The following is a 15,638-nucleotide window of genomic DNA, read 5'->3' as shown; positions in this document are numbered from 1 at the left end:
TCAGACTAGCAGTATGCCTGTCTGTAAGCCATCTCCTCCAATACCCCATACACAGTAACGGTGGCCGTGCTGTAGACACCACTGGGGTTGCTTATGCTCCTAGTAGTAAAATGATGAGACCTGCTAAAATCCTACATGCCCGACCCTTGTGTATTTCTACAGAAACATGGTTAAAAATCCCCCAAATTACTTATTCATTAGGTCAATTTTGAAGATTTGTTCATTTAAGGCCTGAATATCCGTGAGATGTTGCTTATAACCGGATGCTCTAATATACTGGTGAAACCACTGGTCTCATAGTGACCCATTAAAGTCACCAGCAAGTAACAGCACACAAATATTCCAACCATACATTACAGGATCTGCAGGACAAACTATAGAAGTCTATAGGGACTGGTGGTGCACACCCCTCACAGCCACTTCTATTGTATAGGGATCAAAAGCAGAAAAAAAAAGGAGGGGGGGGGGGGGTTGAAACGAATTTTATACTTTTTTTTCTAAATAAAAATTCATCTTTTTGAACGGATCTGAGATGTAGAGCGGCGGCTCACAATGTGTTGTCATCTTTGAATATGGATTTCTCACCCACAGCTCAGACTTGCAAATCCCCCCCCCCCCAACCCCTCCTATTCCCACCCGGCCGCCGCTCTACCGCAGCGGGCAGCTCACCAAGGCAGCACAATGAGCAGAGCCCAGCGCCCGTCACAGGGAGCAGATGGCGGGAATAGTAATAAACTCAATAGATCTTTATTTTAGCATATTCCACCCCGCGCTGCCAAGAACATTTATTGGTGAACTGCTGTCAGGTCCTCAATGGATGGGGGGGGGCGCAGAACAAGGGATCAGACCCAACCGAGACCCCTGGTAACACCTGGACACTTCATAATAGGAGCCTATGATCCGTAGCTTTGTGAAGGATACAAGCGGGCAGGGTGCAATGCCAAGGAATAAGGTTATGCTGGCACCTGCTCCTGGAGAAACATGACGACGCACAAGTCGTGGACGAATATGATGGTCCTTGCCATTACCCCGGGTGACCTCCTGGCTCATGCACCAGCTGATGTCATGGCAAAAATTTCAGTTGTGCGAATAAAGTGTCCAAATTCACCCAATTTGAACTGAGACGTGTCACAATATCACCAGGGGACTAGGTTATGTTTATGGGGCTGGGCCTGATCTCTCACCCCAAAATAATTAAAATTTAGGACTGGGCATGTTGAATTTCTATCCACCAAGGATATCAGGCCACTTGCGAGTGGTGTTCTCCACAATGAATGCCCGAGGGTGCATGCATACGGAAGGCGTGGAGAGGAATAGCTGCAATGAGGGTGCATGCATACGGAAGGCGTGGAGAGGAATAGCTGCAATGAGGGTGCATGCATACGGAAGACGTGGAGAGGAATAGCTGCAATGAGGGTGCATGCATACGGAAGACGTGGAGAGGAATAGCTGCAATGAGGGTGCATGCATACGGAAGACGTGGAGAGGAATAGCTGCAATGAGGGTGCGTGCATACGGAAGACGTGGAGAGGAATAGCTGCAATGAGGGTGCATGCATACGGAAAACGTGGAGAGGAATAGCTGTAATGAGGGTGCATGCATACGGAAGACGTGGAGAGGAATAGCTGTAATGAGGGTGCATGATCTGATAGGGGGCTGGGCTCCTGTGTTACAGGCCCTTCATCCTTCCTCCATACACTGGAGCGGAAGTTAATAAGTTACAAGACTGACAATAGGACTTATTCTTTGCACTTGGTGGTTTTTGTAAAACCAGATGTTTCCTTTCAAGGCTCACCGCAATTTACATATTCTGGTTAGACCTAAAAAGACGACCTGGTGAAGCAGAGAGGACAAGGCTCTCGAGGATACGACTCCAGTCCTAGAACCACCTGCAGGACAATTCCCTGAAGGTCGAAACCGGGACCAAATGCTGGATACAAGTAGACCGATTAGGTTTCTTGTCCAGATAGGACACTATGTATAATACGCTCAGCTCCTCCTCCTCTAGAACATACTGCCTGCAGATAGGACACTATGTATAATACGCTCAGCTCCTCCTCCTCTAGAACATACTGCCTGCAGATAGGACACTATGTATAATACGCTCAGCTCCTCCTCCTCTAGAACATACTGCCTGCAGATAGGACATTATGTATAATACGCTCAGCTCCTCCTGCTCCATAACATGCTGCTGAAAAGGAACACCAGAACAGATGTCAATCGGACCCAATTAAGGTCCATTGATTTTCTGGACTATTGGTGTCCATTTACACATCCGGCACGGTGTTATATTTGTTTGTTATACCACTACAAAGTCTTTCCACAAATGTGAACAGTCGGACTTGATGCATGAAACTTTCATTGTAAGTTTATGATACCATATTCCCTCTAAAAACGTCCATAAAAGATCTTTACTTCCCCGTAAAGGGGTCACGTGCTCCCCACCAGTGGCTCTGGATACTCCGCCTGTCGATCACGAGCCTTCTATTAGTGATCTGTTAACAAATGTCATTTTTAATAAACTGATTGTCAATTTAATGAACAGGAAAGAGGAGACTGCAGCTTCTATGTTACATCTACAGACAAGCAAATTACTGTTTATTAGGACTGGGAGCCCTATAAAAACATCAGAGCCCTGCCCTGCTATACTACAGTCCCAGCAGGAGGCACCATAGTCATGTTACATACAGCGCATCACTAGATGTTCCTCAGTTCATGGAACCGGAGAATGGATATTCCAAAAGAACCCAAAATCGGTAAAGAATGGTTACGAATTAACCAAAAGTTTGTTAAATTTGAAGTTTCGGCTGAACAATACGACAATGTAACAAAGCAATGCGGTAGTAGCCGCTCTTTCCCGCGTTGAACGCACCTTGAAAGCTCAACCAGGCGAGACAATGGTGGCAAAACCCCACAACAATCGCAAGCGGTGACATAAATTATCCAAGAATTACTAGGAGGTGATGAATAATAATCCTGTCTGGAAACACCATTGTCCCTTTGTCTCCACTGCAGGAGGGGGAACATTCCTTTACCCTCATATCATACACAAGTCGTAAATCCGAAATCCATACTGGAAAGTAAAAAAACTAAATGTGTAACAAGTCCACGACCAAAACATGTCCCATCTCATATGGTGGTGGTACTTGATGGGCATCAAAGTTGGAATGGTTAAAGACTCCCAAAAAATTAATTCAAGAAAAAAACCCACCTGTCTCACCACTGTATTGAATGAGGTGGTAGGTGGCTGCGTAACATCGTCCCTCTCCATTCCCTTACATGGGGCTTACACGAACAGCCAAGTAATTTTCCCAGAAGGGAGAAGGGAGAGTAGAGACCCATGAAGATGCAGTCACCTCCTCACACACTGAATCCATAATCCAGGAATCAGGGTAACCCAATTTTGTGGACGGTGGAGGCGAGACCTGCCTCTGGGGGGCATTTATGACATATCCCATATAAATACCATAAATCCCCCATTACACTACAAGAAAATAGGAGGAACCTCAGCCTAAAGTGAGGCCTGCATGATCCGGAATGAACAGGATCAGCGCCATAAGCCCAAGAAAAGTTCACGATTCTTGGGTACGAATTCTGATCCCCAGAGATCAGATCACCAAGGAGTATTTCTTCGTGATATCCAAAACTTGGGATGTTGGATTCACTTATATTTTACATAGTTGTCCTATAGACCTTACATTTTGGTCATGTCCTTCAACCTTCTGAGGCACCTTCCTGCACTCATCACCTTGACCACGAAGATGCATTCACCATAGATGAAGAAACGCCTCAAATCTACGGACCTCAAATTTCTTCCAAGAAATTATAACATTTCTGGAAATCAAAGATGTTTCCACCTGGAGCCATAGAGTAGATTTGGGCAGCGATGGTCTTCTCCGGTGACCCGATCTGGTTTAATATAAAGCCTCGTCCTCCTGATTACAATGAGTCTGTTGTCTGTAAGTGATATTTAGGTCAGTGACTGCTCTAGGGAAGTCTGGGTGTTAAATATAGGCCGATATCACTTACACAGTGTATAGAGAGCATCGCGCCACCAACTTCATGACCTTAAGGTCAAGTTCACCAAACGGATGCAATTACCGTCTTCAAAATGAAACATCGAGAGTTTAACATTTTTGGCATCATCTGGAAAGAACATTGGACCTATAACAAGACCACACAGGGAATCATCACGATTCCTATGTCACGCACCCTGCTCTAAGGGGTTGCCCAAAATCTGACTATTTAGTACACACATTTCTTGTGTTCACCAGTGTGGGACACACAGATGGGGGTCCCGAGTTTGGAATCTAAACACCCTATAAGACACCCAGACAGCGTTTAGGCAAATGTTCTTTGTAGGACATTTACTCCTCTGGGTTCCCAGGGGAAAATATCTCAGTGGTCTCCACAAAGCAGGTAAGTGTTTGAGAGGAAAATAAGCCTCAGACATATGGCCAACCCTTGGCCATCACGAGCAAAGTAAGGACAACCCAACAACCCCATCGTTCCTCCCCAGCATCAGGCCGCAATTGTCCCACCTCGACCAACCAATGATGAAAGCCGACTGTGCACACCATACTAGCGTTTTCCAAGACCCCCCCAAAAAATTAGCTAAAAATAGGTGCTCAAGAAATCCCTGCTGGTCTAGAAAAGACATCCATGACTGGTGAGGCCAATGATTAACCCGTGTGACCACCACAACCAATCGGGGATGTCATCAACCAGAAACCAAACTGAGTAGCACCTGAGCGTCGGCACGGTGAGGAACACATTTTTATAAAAATCTTCTGAGTCTTGACAAGGTCTTCCAAAAGGAAAAACAAAAAAGGCAAAACTATAAAAAGGTGAATCCAGTGATTGGCAAGATCGGTGGGGAGGATCCGAATGCCGTCACTGGACCAAGGGGGATCGAGTAGAAAACTGAGAATAAGCTCATTCATCAAGAAAAATATATGTATGGTAGAAAAAAAAAAAAAATACCTATAGATGGAGACAGAAAAGTCTGGCGTGACACTGAACTCAGTCTATAAAAAAGTTGAAAATCAACAGTCACAAAAATCCCATCACCTCCCGAGCGTCCTGGGACGTGTCCCACCCTGCCCCCATGACACAAGAACCAAAGAGCAGGAGTGACTCACCTGCCGCCCAACTGTGTGCCAAGGTTCAACGAGCATTGCCAAGTGCCAGATCCACGCAGAGAAGCAGCCCCAGCGTGTATGCGACTATCCTGACGCACATCCAGTCTTCTGCCTCCGAATAATCCCTAATCACCTTCCCACGCACCCGCAAGTGATCACATCCAAAAGCTGATAATTGCCAAAAATGAAACCCATCCCTTTTTATTTACAGCCGGCTATTTTTGTGCTTTTATTCCATCACGACTACCTACCTTATACTTACTGCTTGAGTAACTCTCATTACATATCTGCATAAACAGAAACCAGCCCAGGGCCCGGGACTCCACCTGGAAGGTAAGAGCACACCTAAGACAAGATGAAAAGAGCAATAGATGACAGGGCACAGGGCAAAACCGGCGGAGGAGCCCGTGACTGGTGGAGGAGGCTCCCTGCCCCGATACCTTATCAGATCCCTATTGTTAGAGGTTATATGGGAATATACGGTAAACTTTTCCACAAAGTTATTACAGGAAAGTAATTATAGGGGGACACAACTACAGACCAACAACCCAGAAGACGCCAACTACCTCTCACCACGACCGCAGTACACATGTACCTATTGTCAGGACCTGGATCCTGCTCGAGGTGCGGTCACCAACAATGGTGCAGTGTGAGATGACAAATATAATCCTGGGAGTAAGATAGATGGCGGACATGTTATCTGTATGGGAGAGGGAGATAAGGAGCAGGACAGGAGTCTGGCATCTGCTTATCTCACCTTTCTGATCAAGGCTTCTCCAAGGTCTCCAAATCCAAGACGACCTCAAGGAAAGGAGATTGTGGGAGCAACTTTATAAAACAAACGGTCTCTGGAAGCCATGACCTGATCTATGGGAGACATGTTATAGAGCCGGAGGAGATGAGCAGATTGTATATAGTTCCTATCTGCAGGCAGCATGTTATAGAGCAGGAGGAGCCAAGCAGATTATACATAGTGTCCTATATGCAGGCAGCAGGTTATAGAGCAGGAGGAGCTGAGCAGATTGTATATAGTTCCTATCTGCAAGCAGAATGTTATAGAGCAGGAGGAGCTGAGCAGATCCACGTTTACTAGTAAAGCTAAAAACATTGCATGTGAAAAAGGCCTTAAAGTATAATTCCAGCCATGTCTATTAACCCTTTTTTTAAACAAGTTGGAGGTCAATAAGGGGCTCATATTCAACGCCAATCACAAGAACGCGTGCCATATACGTTCAACGTACAACCAGAAATACAAAGCAACTAATAATTTCACAGCCAGCACCAACAGCAAGTTCCGCCCAGTCTCCAATATGGCCTCTTCTGTTCTATAAAGACGACTGCTCCGACTTTAAGGACTTGTGGAAATTATGATATTCACAGCTACATGAAGTGGTTTCCTATTCATGTCATTGTGAAGGAAGCAGGTGAGGCCCTGGATCAAGACGCCACACAATTCAAGGAAACTTGTATTTGGTGAGGCAAGAATATGGCCCCAAAGATGATGTATGTGTATAACATGCACTGAAGGAGCAACATAAAACATCACTACTGCACATGCTGCTCACTAAGTGGGGAATAGAATACGAAGGACACCATGTACAATCTACTCAGCTCCTTCTGCTCTATAACATGCTGCCTGCAGATAGGACACTATGTACAATCAGCTCAGCTCCTCCTGCTCTATAACATGCAGCCTGCAGATGATATCTAGTGTCCTTTAAGCTCAGCTCCTCCTGCTCTATAACATGCTGTCTGCAGATGGGACACTATGTACAATCTGCTCAGCTCCTCCTGCTCTATAACATGCTGTCTGCAGATGGGACACTATGTACAATCTGCTCAGCTCCTCCTGCTCTATAACATGCTGTCTGCAGATGGGACACTATGTACAATCTGCTCAGCTCTTCCTGCTCTATAACAATGGATAAAGTAAAAACGGAAAATATTAACGCTGTCTGGGGCAGAGACGCCAGAAACTCGTTGAAAGTTTACTTTTTTTTTTATAATTACTTTCATAAAACTTTTTCCCAAGCCGTTTACAAGACAAGTCTCCACTTCTCATCTATTCCAAGGAGCCCGGACCAGAAACATCAAACCTGGAATGTCGTCCATACTTGGTTTCCAGAACGACGGATGAGACGCAGAGTAAACATAGCAGATAAACAGTGAGGACATTTGTCTAAACATTCCCAGCAGGTAGCCCCCCAGAACAATGGGGTGTGAGTGTACGAGGAGCCCCTGTCTACATCACACGGACAGCCAGAGCCTGCGCTATTGTGTGCTTAGACGCCTTCGCCGGCTCTGAACAATCTGTCTCTCTGGTAGCCAAGTAAACTTCATCTACTGAGCCGAGGGGCTGGAAAGTGAAATCTACACCACCCCCATCATCCGTTCATGACCACATGTCACAGCGACCGCTAGGAAATCACCAGCCAATAAAGCGCAGAAATTAAAGTGGACAAAAAAAACTTTTCAACAAACTTTGTATTAATTGAGTGCAGAGAGGAGGCCAGGCCTCAGCCTTTGCGCTTTTATAACCACTACAACCTTACCTACAACTTTACCATAACTACTTCACGAGGTCAGCGCACCCGTTTCTCTTTTCCTTCCTCTCATGATATATTTGAACACCCGGTCCGGGTGCTCTTAGAGCTGATTTGAAGGTAACCTCAAACTCCAGCATCGGTTCGATTATTAATTGATAGGACATGGTGTGCAAATGGGAGACAACACTATTTCTGGGCATTATATGTCCAATTACAGGCGGTCCCCTACTTAAGGACACCCGACTTACAGACAACCCATAGTTACAGACGGACCCCTCTGCCCACTGTGACCTCTAGAGAAGCTCTCTGGATGTTACTATAGTCCCAGGCTGCAATGATCAGCTGTAAGGTGTCTGTAATGAAGCTTTATGGATAATTCTTGGTCCAATTACAGCAAAAATTTTGAAACTCCAATTATCACTGGGACAAAAGAAAAAAATGTGTCTAGAACTTCCATTATAAAATATACAGTTTCGACTTACATACAAATTCAACTTAAGAACAAACCTCCAGACCCTATCTTGTATGTAACCCGGGGACTGCCTATATTTGCAGTATTTCCCCCTATGGGCTCTCAGTGCTTGTGGATGGGGACTAGCCGCTATGAGGTCTCCCTATGACAGTGATGGCAAACCTTTTAGAGATCGAGTGCCCAAAATGAGACACAAAAAACACTAGCTTTTCCCAAAGTGCCAACATGGTAATTAAGGCAGCAACAAACTTATTGCTACCAGAATTTTGGAGCTCCAATCCAACCCTGTCCACACCTCCTAACTCTTCAGACAGGACCAGGCAGCACAGGATGGGTCACTTTAAAATAGCAGGGCACTACTTGGACTACCTGAGACTGCAGGAAGATGCTATGTCTGGCAAACTCTGTGCCTGGGGGACAGCCCGTGTGCCCACAGAGAGGCCTCCGAGTGCCATTTCTGGCACCAGTGCCTTAGGTTCACCACCACTGCCCTATTAGGTCTTCAGACAAAAGTTTGCTCCTCTAGTCTCCTCTTCTGGTTTTCCAATTTAAAGGGGTTGTCTCCCTCGTCTATAAGTCCTTCCCCTCTAAACTGCATGTGTCGTTGGCCACTACATTCACAGAAAGAGGAACCCTATTGGGAAAGTCGGACCACAACTAATCAGAAAGTGAGGGACACATTGGTTAGTGCTGCAGCACAGAGTCCTGGGTTAAACTCTGACAATAAGCATTGGTACGGTCTTTCCCATGTGTGTATCTACAAATACACTGACAAATGGGCGTTACCGGATGCGGGCATGCCCACAAACATACTGTCCTATAAGTAGAGACATTGTCAGAAGTGATGGGAATTCCGGCTCTTCCTAGTGAGCTGGCTCATTAGGCTCAGCTCACTAAGAAGAGCCAGCTCTTCTGGCTCCTGAACCGCTTCCTATTAAAAATATAATAGGGAGCCGCAGGCCGGTCAGTCACCAGACACCACTTTTAAGTCAATTTTATTGGGTTAAAGGGGGCGTGGTGAGCCGGTTAGGGCAGGGTTTAGTGAGCCATCGTCTCACTGACGGGAGCTGGCTCGTTCGCGAACGACCCATCACTAATTGCAAGACTATAGAAAAAATACCCCTTAGAGACTGGCAAAAAAAGAAACAAACCCATAGTCAATAGTCTCAGGTTTCCAGGAGGAATAGCTGGGGAACCGGAGAAAAAAACAAACCCTATAAACATGAACTACACCAAAAAAAATGACTACAAGAAAGCTCTAGAAGGCTTTGAGTTACTCGGGGAGGTACAATATGGACCAATACTACTGCCTAACCCAAGTTTATAGGAGACATTTTTGATTTTTTCCTAGCACCTTATGCTTGCAAATGTGTAGCAAGAATCGTAAAAATAATTTTAAAAAAAAAGCAATTTCATTTCAAAGACATACAAAGAAATTGTAATATTAGTAATATAACTTTCAGTAAGAGGAAGCATTGTGGGCACACAGGACTTTCCCCTTCGGCAGGACCAGATTTCAGGAACTTCTGCCATTTCCAGAAGCTGAAGATCCGCAGGGAATCACCTCGCCCGCCACAAGCCATCGGATCAGCCATAATAATAATAATCCAGATTTGTTTCACTAACCACCACCCTGCGCTGACCTCGCCCTGACACTGCCAGGACACCGCTGGATGAGGCGTCACACCCTTTATGGGTCTGGAAAATATTCTGCACGTTCATATGTTCTCCACAACCCGTCATTTCGCTAGAGGAGAGAGGACACCAAGAATATTCTATATCCGCAAACAGCGCCACACCAGCCTACAGGACAAGTGTAGTACTGCAGCATACATGAAATACTATGTGCCCCCCCATCAGCAGCCCTGGATATAGTGTGACATGCGCCGTATAACGTATCCAATAGTGTAATAAAAGCTCATAAGCGAATCACAAGACACAGATCTGCATCTGCACACACCAATACAATGGAGGCACATGACAGGAGGCCACAACCCGGATAAACACATCCATACCAACAGGAATTTTCCGGCTTTATGTTAATAAGGCTCAGTCATTACACAATTAAAAAACTTCCTGCAACTATTCATAAACTGAAGCTTTCTATTCCTCTAGCTGTGCGAGATCTCTGCTAGCTTTCATTGAATGAGAACCCTATTAGAAATGCAGTATATAGCAAGACCTGCTCTTATATAGAAGCCAATGGTTATATCCACAACAACCTGCAAACCTGGTAGATTCCTAACATGTAACAGAACACTGGATACAATTGTATCAACTGAGAGCAGGACTGGGCATTCTATGCTACCCGGTGTCTGCCAGGCAGTGGCCCCTGGGGGGAGGGCATAGAGCGCATACAGTCCTCCACAAGTGGCCCCTGGGGGGAGGCCATAGAGCCCATACAGTCCTCCACAAGTGGCCCCTGGGGGGAGGCCATAGAGCCCATACAGTCCTCCACAAGTGGCCCCTGGGGGGAGGGCATAGAGCCGACACAGTCCTCCACAAATGGCCCCTGGGGGGGGAAGGCTTAGAGCGGAACACGTGGCCCACAAAGCCCTCCGTAACCAATTGGGAGAGGGCATAGCCCACACACAGGCCACCACAAAGAGCAGGTTTTTAGGAGATCAGACTTGATTTTTCTACTCCAACCTGACAATTACAACCAAGCATGCAGACAGTCACTGGGCACCAGGTTCTTTATACTAAACCGAGAATAGTCCCAAATCCTGCATTGAGCAGAGTGCATCCTCCTCCTCCAGCGTCTTATGAGAAATGCAATGGAAACATGAAAAAAGTGTGTGAACTGAGGGTGACCTGAGCGCTGTGGTCCATCTGGGAATTAGTAGGACTTACCTGACTATTCCCGCCTCCGGGAGCAGCTTCTGCACAACCTTTGGACGCTCCCTCGTCACACGACCCTCTCCCTCCGCACCGCGCAGACGACACAACTTCATTAGATTTACATAAGACATTTGTCCGGCATTTAACGAGGGCAAAAGACAGTAGGAAGGAGGAGAAGTGACCTCTGGAGACCACAAATGGCTCTGGTTATCCACTCAAGATCTTTCCTATCCCTAAGGGCTTTCACACCTCAATGTTACAATTCTGGAGAAGATCTGACAATGGAGAAATAAAAACCCCTCATCTCCCATTCATAAAATACTATCCCCTGAGAATAACATGAAGTTACATGCAGATAATCACATTTTAAAGACAAACTACACTATTTTTCCATTGCAGGATATTCAAAGAAATATCACTGTGACCCTTCCACAAGGGCCATAACATTGGATAGAAGAAAGTGTTGTCAGTAGAACAACCCCTTTAAGGGGCAATCAACAAAACTCTGCCGTACCCAATATTATACAGCAAATCTATCTGGTGTGGATAATAAAGAAGCTGTATAGGGTTAGAAAACCAGGGGCACACATGACCATGGCTCATTCCTGCTCCGAAACCTCAGTTTCATTATAGTTAAAGGGGTTTTCCAGCTTAAAGGGCACTTGTTAGTAGGTTTGGCTCCTCTAAACTACCAGAAAGTCTTCATGGAGCTGGGGTTAAGGTCTCAAAACTTTTCACCTTACACGGATCCATGAAGACGTTCTGAGATTCCAGGAGGTAGTGGGGGTCCAGTAACTTCAGTCCAGCACTGGGACCCTTGGTGCATGCACATTGTGTATACTAAAGCCACAATCAGTGCACCTCACTGCACATGCACCCGATGTTCAGAGCATGTACTGCCCTTTGGCTAATATATTCAAATTCATTTGGGTTTGAAGCAGACAAGTCATCGGTCCCCCTGGCGGCTTTAACGCGTGGAATCTCAGGAACACAGCCACTGACCCAGATAAGGAAAAATTGTTTGGGACCCCAAACCCCAGATTTCAGAAAGGCATGCTGGCGATTTAGGCGTCCCAAAACTTACTGAGTGATTTACATTAAATGAAATCTAAACATCAAAATCCATCATAATAAACCAGGGACACTTAATCATAGATCCCGGGACTGTGATCATCTTATATTTGTTATCCATGGCCTCCTTCCTTTTAAAAATCAACCTTTAAAATTAAGCTAATGCGCCTGAAGGGCTCTGAGGGAAAGGGCTGTAGAAACACAGGCTGTTACACTGCCTCCTCCCTCCATTTGATTTAATCTCACTGCATCAGTGAATTTTCGGCACACAATAGGAGTGGGGGCAAGAAATACTGCACAATATAACATCCTCTGAATCTACAGCACAGAGGGGCTCTTGTAAGTGCTCCTGGCTTATCACGGACGGGACGCATAAATAATCATATGCAGGAGGAGCTCCGGTGAAGTAGACGGAACGCCTGCGGCTTATCTACACATTTTTAAAAAGATGGTTTTTACATCAACTTTGACCTCCCTGAAGATACCAAAGACGTTACCATCCCCTTGTTTAAAAGGCCAGCAGGTAAACCTGATGGTAGACGTCCTTTAAGGATAAAACCGATAGGGTAGGTTCTCGGATCAGATCGGAGATGTTCCAACATTCAGAACCTCTGCCGACTAGCCAGGTCAGCACCAGAACAATCACAGAACGGCTCAACCACTACACAAATCACTGAGCCTTCCTCTGCCTGCATTCCCTGTTGCTTTTGGACCACCATTGATCTGATCCTACAGAGAACAGCAGCCAAGTAAAGCTATACTGCAATACCAGGCCCATGCACTAGAGAGGCGCTGCACCGGGGACACCTGACACTAAGCTTGGAGCAGCAGGCGCATTAGGTCAGAGGTTTTCTACGAATTCCTCGGAATAATCTTATATTTCAGCTTCCTCCTTGAGGTGTGCGTTATATATGCCAACGCGGCACACCCAACGACGACGCTGGAAAGAATGAAAGATCCTGGGATATATTACATCTGTGTATCCAGCAGGGATTTCTCCTCGGCAGGTCTCAGGAAGGAAAAGCCGTGCACTCACAGAATTTCATAATGAAAGAAAACGTTTTCTCCTTAAAGTGGCGCGAATGTTACAGGAGGGAAATCGTCAGAAACGCAAGCGATTATTATGTCAAGCGTAAAGCATTTAACCCGCTTGGCTCCCCGGGTCCTGCACTGTCGCCCCCGGGGGGAGGTCTGCTGTGATCACAAATGATATGCGGCAGAGGAGAGTGATAAGAGGGGGATACAGGGGAGGGGGGACGGGTATGTGACAGCACCGCTGCAGGGCCTCATCGCCTGCCAGAGGATGCGCAGCCGCCACCGCCGAGCAAGAGGTGTGGAAATTCATGGTGTCTCCAGCAGGCAAGTCAGCACAGATCCATCCTGACAGCCGTCAGCGCACATCCACGGAGCACGTACTACTACGAATAACCCCCCCCCCCCCCCCGACCTGAGCCCTATTATAGACCTGGTGGTCTCACTCTAAAAGCTCCAGTGTCCGGCCACCAGATGACCTCGCTATAATGGTCGGTGCACAAGGAATTTGATGCAATTTCTAAGCCCACAACACTAGGGGCATGTTCACACCATTGTCAGGATTTTCAATCTGAATTCCATGCGACACCTGCCCAGAATATACGGAATGTGCGTTCACAGGAAAATAGCTCTAACGCGCTCTATGGAGTTCAATGAGACGGCTTTCCTTGTGAATTCTACAAAGGAAATCTACAATCAAACCCGGGACACTTATCCATAGAACCAGGCACCGTGACTGTGGTAATATTCTTATATTTGTTACCCAAGGCCTCCTTCCTTCCGAAATCAACTTTTAAAATTATGCTTTTGAGCCTGAAGTGGTCTCTGGTGGGCGTTACCAGATGGGTGCTGTAGCTTCACAGGCTGTTACACTGAGCAGGAGCACTCCGCACCCTCCTTTGCCTGTTTTAATCCCATACAGCAGGTGGGGGGACTGTGTAACAGCCTGTGAAGCTACAGCATGGAGCAGCTCTGGTAGATCCCTTCTGGCTTATTAGCATAATTTTACAGAGTCACAGTACCTGGATCTATGAGTAAGTGTCCGATTTGGATGGTAGATTTCCTTTATATCCCTCAAGTTTAAAAAGTTTCCAAAATTAGAACGAACATCCCATGAAAGGGCAAGAACTCATGTGGAAAAAGCCAAAAGTCACTTAAAAGGGGATGTCAACCACTCATGCACATGAACGTATGCCCGCTCGGCTACGGGCGGGCTTGCGTTCGACGCGATGGAGAGAGATCCATTGTGCACGGCCAGCAACACGGGGAAAAATACGATAAGTCCTATGTTTTGCCCGTGTACCGTATCGCTCTGTGCGGCCATTGCCGTCTATGGGGGACGCATACACGGCCGAAAGCCAGCGGACGTACACACATCCCCCCAACGGTCATGTGCATGGGGCCTTATCGCGTATCCTGTGGACAGGAGACAACTTCGAGTGACTGGAACACCCCTTATAGAGGAATTGATGGGACATGTCATATTGATAGGTGGGGGAGGGGGGGTCACTATGTTATGTCACCTTAATAGTGGAACACACACAGTAAACTGCGGTGCTGTGCAAGGCTATGCTGCTGAACAGGACGCTACAAGTATAAACTGGCACAGTGACCCTTTATAAACATGCCAACACTTCATAAGATAGGAACATCCCTTTAAGCATCTCATTCGCATTGGTGGTCCGGACTCAATAAGGTTACATATGTGGAATACCACCCTAAACGTTGCAGATCTGGAGGTTGTGCAGCTAGAGAGCACTGCCATAAGTATATTCACTCTCCATGGCTAACACGGTACAAATCTACACTACTATATTCACTTCTATCACTCAGGATGGTACCTGGACATGACCCAAGGTCCAGAAAGATCCAGAAATTAACAGGTCGCTCAAATCCAGACTCTTAAAGGGCTTCTTTACCCACGTGAAAGCTGCACTGCTAGGAGTTGGCTCCAGGCAAACAAGACGACACAATGTAACATATGGCAGGAGAGCGGAGATACAACGTTACAACAGCTGGAAACATAGAGACCAAGTAACAACCTGTCCCTGCAAGACCCTACACTCACATCCCCCGAGCAGGATGGAACGTGGATACTAGGAGGGTCCGAGCCGTGACCATAGAACAAGAGGTTCTGCAGCAGATGAATGCGACTTGATCTAATATAGGATCACTACTAGAATTGTGACAATTTATACAAAGTTGGTTCTATATATTCACATAAATTCCCAGGGTTCCGTTTCTGGAGGAGGGGGTGACGCACTCTTAAACACTAAGTCACACCACACTATAGCGCCTTAAGTCAGTCACGTCTCAAAAATGGCAGCAACCAGAGAGCAAAAGCATAAACTCCAGAGGCAGGCTCTTGCCATTTCAACTTGAAGAAATTTATTAGATCATTAATTTTATTGGTCCGTGTCCAAAGTCGCGGTGCAGCCACAGGTGGCGCTCTAGTCATAGCATCAGGGGGGGGGGGGGCACCAAATAATACATCAGATTACACCACAACCCAATGTGCCATGTGCAAAGTTATCC

At 46.3% G+C, this 15,638-nt stretch overlaps 2 protein-coding genes across 2 annotated transcripts in view; both read right to left on the bottom strand.

Annotated features, from left to right (window-relative positions):
• ARHGAP21 (Rho GTPase activating protein 21) overlaps positions 1-15,638 on the bottom strand; it is a 102,584-nt gene that overhangs the window by 85,494 nt on the left and 1,452 nt on the right. The window lies entirely within an intron of this gene.
• The window catches only part of PRTFDC1 (phosphoribosyl transferase domain containing 1), a 124,814-nt gene continuing 120,367 nt past the window's right edge, over positions 11,192-15,638 (bottom strand). The window contains exon 11 of the mRNA XM_072154141.1: positions 11,192-11,202. The gene's annotated coding sequence lies outside the window, so the exon portion shown is untranslated. The remainder of the gene's footprint in view (positions 11,203-15,638) is intronic.

This window comes from Engystomops pustulosus, chromosome 5 (assembly GCF_040894005.1).
Source record: "Engystomops pustulosus chromosome 5, aEngPut4.maternal, whole genome shotgun sequence".
Taxonomy (NCBI): Eukaryota; Metazoa; Chordata; class Amphibia; order Anura; family Leptodactylidae; genus Engystomops; species Engystomops pustulosus.
This window is presented reverse-complemented; position numbering and strand designations above follow the sequence as displayed.